This window comes from Dendrobium catenatum, unplaced genomic scaffold (assembly GCF_001605985.2).
Source record: "Dendrobium catenatum unplaced genomic scaffold, ASM160598v2 fragScaff_scaffold_1220, whole genome shotgun sequence".
NCBI lineage: Eukaryota > Viridiplantae > Streptophyta > Magnoliopsida > Asparagales > Orchidaceae > Dendrobium > Dendrobium catenatum.
Genome location: NW_021319682.1, coordinates 12,652,394 through 12,658,752, shown reverse-complemented (window position 1 = coordinate 12,658,752; position 6,359 = coordinate 12,652,394). Strand labels below are relative to the sequence as shown.

At 31.2% G+C, this 6,359-nt stretch overlaps 1 protein-coding gene across 1 annotated transcript in view; it reads right to left on the bottom strand.

Moving 5' to 3' along the window:
* Positions 1-1,358: 1,358 nt before the first annotated feature.
* The window catches only part of LOC110110100 (F-box protein At4g18380), a 10,278-nt gene continuing 5,277 nt past the window's right edge, over positions 1,359-6,359 (bottom strand). The window contains exon 2 of the mRNA XM_020841413.2: positions 1,359-1,689. The gene's annotated coding sequence lies outside the window, so the exon portion shown is untranslated. The remainder of the gene's footprint in view (positions 1,690-6,359) is intronic.

The following is a 6,359-nucleotide window of genomic DNA, read 5'->3' as shown; positions in this document are numbered from 1 at the left end:
TAGAAAATACAATATAGTGATTAACCCATATTAGTCATGCACAGTATTCTAAAAGAAAATTTGTAGCAAAATAACTTGCACTAAATTAAATAAAATTTAACTTTTGATATTTTGAATTTCACAAAATGATTTTGAGAAATTTTCAGGATATTCCCAAATCTATCAAATGGTTGACATTTAGAACATTCCACCGAACTTGATATATTTGTTATGAAAATTGCTATTTACTACACCGGGCTTAGGTGGGTTGGTGGGCGTGCTTGGTTGGCTAATCGAGTGGCCCCCTCATTGCTACCTCCAATTTGTCATATGCGAAAAGGCATGACCCCAAGGGGTGGTTAGTTTCATCTCCAATCATTTTAAGGGTATATCAATACAATGCAAATCTAATAGTTTTATATTGAAATCCATGCTTCATAACTCTTTTTTTTTTAAATTTTAAATGTCCCAAATTGCAAGTTTAAAAATACCTTTATTGTTTATGTCTGAATTTTTATTTGCCAAGGGATTGGAAATTCGTCATACTTTTTATTCAAAACTTCATTAACCATGACCCTACAATGGACAATCAACATGAACATCCATCAAGAAACTTACTTGCTTCATTTAAAATAAATTTCTAACTTTTTCTTAAAACAATTTTATAATATAAAATTTACTTTAAAAAGCATTAAAAAAACTACTCCAAACGAAACCCTAAGCTACATTTAAGACGTCTTTCTTACTGATAAATTTTTTTTAATTTTTTTATTAGAAAACTTCTTTTAGTAAGGAAGCCATCCCAAATGAGACCTTAAGTTTCATCTGAAACAACTTTATTACTGTTTTATAAAACAACTTTTCAATACAAAAAATTCTAATTCAAAAGAAAATTGTAAACTAAAAAGCTAATTTAGAAAAACAATAAAAAACTGGTCTCAGATGAAAGCCTTAGATCTGAGTTCTTTTCATCAAAACCATAAACTTTCTATTGCAAAAGTCCAATAGAAAGGGTCCTCTTAGTGCACCATTTTTTATGAGTTCAAATGACTGAGTTATTTGAGGCATCAATGAGAAACAAACGGCTCATTAAGTTTCATAAAATATTAAGATGTTTGCCTCTGGCCATGTTTTTGCACGTCTGCTTTTGATACTACGATAAGCTTTAAAGTTTCATGTTTCCAAACCTAAAAAAAAAAAAGCTTTCGCTTGTCAAAATTAAGTTTGGATAGCTGAGCATAAGCCATTACCAACCCATAGCCCCTAAAAAACCTAATAAAAACACCCTTTCAGGCATCCAGAAATAGTCGCACAGCCATTCCCACTACTTGGTATTGCCTGGTAAACTGAACTACATGCAAAATTAAGCTGTTGCAGGATGAACTGGAATTAAAAATGGATTGCGCTTCACCAATTAAAATAAATAAAAACTGAATTTTACGATGCAAAACATGTAGAGTGTATTCACTTGAGATCACACAACCTTACTGGCAGCAAGTCCAGGTGGGGGGAGCCTCAAGAAGGCTTCAACGAAGCATCCAAGTTCTCTCTTTGGCTCACAAGATACCATACAGCAGCCACAGCAATGTCAGTAACTGTATTTTCTTTCAGTGGTAAAAATGTTCATCACCTGGTATTCCGAGATTTCTCTTCTTTCCCTTCATACATGAATGAATAGCTCTTCCTTCTCATATTCATAATCCTTGTAACCTGAAAGTCGAATGAGATTATCTTCAGCAAAGCATGAAAATTTGTCAAAAAGGAACTCAACTTTCTAACGTGTACATCAGCGGCAAATTATTTGGTGCAGCAGACAGAAATCCGGATGATTCTCTCTGTCCGGTGTACGCACCTAATAATTTCTCGTACATCAGCTAAAGCAGCGAGGAAAGACGTTTTTTTTTTTATTTCTTAAGAAATGAATGAACTATTAGAACAAATTAGCTAAGAGTGAGATAAAATAAATTATTAAGGTAAAAATGTCTTTTATATAAAAAAAAAGTGATAAAAATGAATACTAGTTGAATTTATAATAATGAAGGCGGCAAGAAAATATCAAGTGAACAAAATGTCAGAAGGAAATTAAAAAAAAAAGTCTTTATTCAAGTCATGAAAGACAGCATTCTTTATAGCATCAATGTTATTAGCAGGCTATAGTGCTATTAACTGTTTGCACATTCAACTCTTTTATAGCCTCTTCAGCAAATGGACCTGCGATAGTTAATTTTTCATTGACATAATTAGCCATCATTGGCGATGTTGTGGTCCATAATATCAAAAGTTGATCTCCAAAAGCAAATTCTTTGATCTCAAGAGAATGGCCAAACCATTTTAGAATATTGCTTGGCAGAAGTCCAAGAATATGGCTGGTTGTTATGAGCAAAATGTCAGACCATCCATTGCACGAATGCAATTATAATCATAGAACATATACAACAACAACAACAACCACAACATCAAGCTTTTGTCCCACTACGTGGGGTCGGCTACATGAATCTTTTTTCGCCATTGTGTTATGTTAAAAGTCAAATTCTCATTTAAATCTAATAAAGAAAGATAATTTCTAATATTTTCTAACCAAGTTTTTTTAGGTCTATCTCTACCTTTCTTAACATAAGACAAATCTAATACCTCAACTGTTCTAACCTGGTCATCTGAAGGGCTCTATTTAATGTGACCAAACCATCTAAGGCGACTCTCTCTAATCTTATCTTCCACTGGAGCTACTCCAACCTTTTTACGTATATGCTCATTCCGTATCCTATCTCTAAGGGTAAAGCAACTCATCCACCTGAGCATCCTCATCTCTACAACACTTAACATAATCATAGAACTTAGAGTGGGAGAAAAATTATTCTCCCCTAAAGAATCGTGACATTGTCAGAAGGAAGAGAAGTGAATACTTCTTGGGTCTCAACAACTTGAGGTGTGCTACACAGGGGTTGAAAAAGGTGAGTGTTAATGTTGGGTATCAAAGGAGACTTAGAAAATCTGAGAGCTGAAGTTTCGACAAGATGCAAGCAGCTAGTAGATATATAGGTGGCAAAAAATGGGAGAAATCAATTAGATACATAGCCTCAATTGCTCCTTGTACAAGGTTATAAAAGATCCGATGAAGGGGCGGATCTTGAGGATGGATATAGCAACAAGGGGCAGATGAATGGTAGAAAAATAGTTAAATCAAGTGGAGAAAAAATACAATTTCTTGGGCCTCAGCGAATGGGATCAAACAAAGTCGGCAACGGGGAAGTAGAACTCGATGAAATGCAAAGAATAACTTCACCGGAAATTGGTACCTATGGTGAGTCTCAATAGATTTGGGCTGGATTGGGACGATGTTGGATTTGGAAGGCAATGGATCTAAAAGGTGCATTAAGTAGAGGCAAATTCAGCAGGTGAGGAATACAACGATTTGTAAGACGCAAAAGGGTTGGATCTAGAAAGAGACAAAATGAAGGCAAAGGGAGGATCACCCAGCAATATTTCTCAACAAGAATATCAATGATAGAATCATAAATCCAATCCAAGCATTTTGAGTCACTCAAACTCCAGAATTTTATGGGAAAAAATAATAACTAACAAGAGAGGAGGGAAACTTGATCTATTTATTACATATCATCATCTTCCCTAATTGAGAGTATTTAGAGAATACAAAACTAATCCAAATAGCAATTAACTAACCATCATCACTAATGCCAAATGCAGGTATGGTTTCGACGCTAGCCAACTTCGAAGCATCCTCACCATGAAGAATTGTTTCCTCCTTGAGTCCTTGTCCCTATTAGACTCATAACAGAAATTTTGATATTGCTTGTTTGCAAGGTATTAAATATCATAAATATAACAAGATTAGGTTAATATTGTTTGCTTGATAGAATATATACAAAATAGCTGAGATGTGAAAAAAGATATCTAAAACTTTTGATTAGATTAAAAACATTATAATTATAGTAAGATCCTAATTAAAAATAAAATGGAAATACTTTTTTTTTAAATCATTAAATTAGAGTTTTATGAAAGAAATCAGTTGAAAGAGCATAATGAACAAAAATAGGAGATATATCAATCTCAAAAAAGTGAGTTAAATTAGGTCTAAAAATATACATAAAGTTAAAGCTTTCAATGCCAATAAGAAAACTAATGAGCTTTGGGAGTGATCTAACAGTGGTTACATCAACAGCATTGTCAGTGGAATTTTAAAAGATAAGAGAATGGCAAAGATAAAAAATTTTAAGCAAAGGACTATCAACTCCTAAATTTTTTATGCAAAAAAAAAAATCATGCAAGGAATATCAACTCATAAATTTTTTATGCAAAGATTAAAATAAAAAAATTTAAGGAACATCATATGATGTGTATTAATTTTAAAAAGTCCTATGATTGAGCACCAGAATTTCTTTGGTGTGTCAAAGGAATGTTGAATTAACTATTATAAAAATATTAGGGAGTTGCCAAAGAATTTCTAATTATACCAGATTCACATTTTATTAATTATAAAAATGTTTATAAAAATATTATGTATACATTTTTATTAGTAATAAATATGTTTATAAAAGACATTCAAAGTGAAATGTTTAATATTAACATTCAGTGGATGAAGTACATCTAATCAGTGATATTTCTATTGAAATAAATAAAAAAAGTTGAATAGAGAAAATATTTAGAAGATAAAAGGCTTAGTATTAATAAAAAAAAACCAAATAGATGATATATAATTTTAATGGGTATAAAATTAATAGTTATCATTCAATACTACTAAAAGATAAAATTGTATCTAAGTGTGCTATGTTAAAAAAAATCTTAGAACTATAATAATAATAATAATGCATGAGAATATGGATCAGGATATATCTTTCAAAATTAAAGTTGGACAACTGACATGTAAAAATGCTTAAGTTGTATAATGTGATAAAAGAAAACATAGAAGTTTAAAATTAATTTATAAAATTATAATTATGCTATGTAGGTTGTCTGGATTTCAATTGGGGAGTATAGAAGTCTATGATAGCCAACTTAAGTGTGTTAGAATTCAGAATGAAAAAATAGATGTTTGGGTTGTGATAAAATCATAATATATAAACTGAGGAATGATCATATTAAGGGAATGAGTAGCATCTATTGAAGATAAGGCAATAGAAAATAGACTTAAGCAGTTTAAACACGTACAACAAAAGGTAAAAAATGCTTCATAAGAGATGAGCAAATGAAGAGTAAAAATTCATAAAGCGGACCCAAAAAATTTGATAGAAGGTTGTTATTGTTGATGATGATAGTAAATACCAAGGAAAAAAATGATATATGTAAAATTAAAGATTAATTTAAAAGTATTAAGAGTTAAGATGAATGCATCTAAAGGGAAGTTATCATGAAAAGAAATGACATTCAAATATATGAAAAGAAATGACATTCAAGTATTAAATAAGCGACTTAAAGAATAAATATTTCAAAGTATAAAATAAGCGAAATTATGAAATTTCATATAAATTGCTCCAAAGAAGTGAAAAAATTGAAAGTCTAAAGAAATTGAACAAAGTAAAAAGCATTAGATACAAATGAGAACATATCTGAAATCCATAGGAGTTGAAGGAGATACTGGAGTAATTGGCTAACAAATCTTTTAAAGGGCTTTATAAAACTAAAAAAAAAAATTAATGATAGAAGTGGCATGATATTAGCATTTAAGAATAAGAAATGCATATGACTATGATAAATATAGGAAATTTAAATTTATGTCATATAATAAGATTATGAAAAAATGCATTCACAAATAAGTTTTACAGATCATAATAATATACGAGAATCAATTTGATTGTAAGCACAGAGGATCAACATTGGCCACTTTTGTGCTAAAAAAAAGGAGCACGAAAGGACATCTATATCAACTTCATTGACATTTAAAAATATTTGATAAGGTGCCACAAGGATTGATTTGGTGAGCATTGAAGGAGAAATGTGTTAAGCATATACTTTAAACATTTATAAGATGAAATAATGATAAGTACTAAATGTGATTATGAACTAATAGTGTTTCAAAACACAATAAAAAAATGATTACATTGGTAAATTTTGTATTGATTATGAAGAAATTTGAAGTCAAAAGCTTAATTGTTAGGGGTGTCAATATTGGATACGACCCGAAAATCCAACCCAAACCTGACCGAAAATTTTAGTTTTGGGTCAACTCATTTGAAAAACATATCGGATTCGAGTTTCAAATCCTGACCCGATTGTAAATTCAGGACGGCTTCAGGTCAACCCGAAAATCCAAAATCAACTCAGAAGCATGGTTTAAAAATTGCGCAATATGAGGCTCGCCTTGAGGCCCGCCTTTGCGCAATTCCAGTAAAAAACGCCTCGATACTTATGCATCGAGTTTTTTT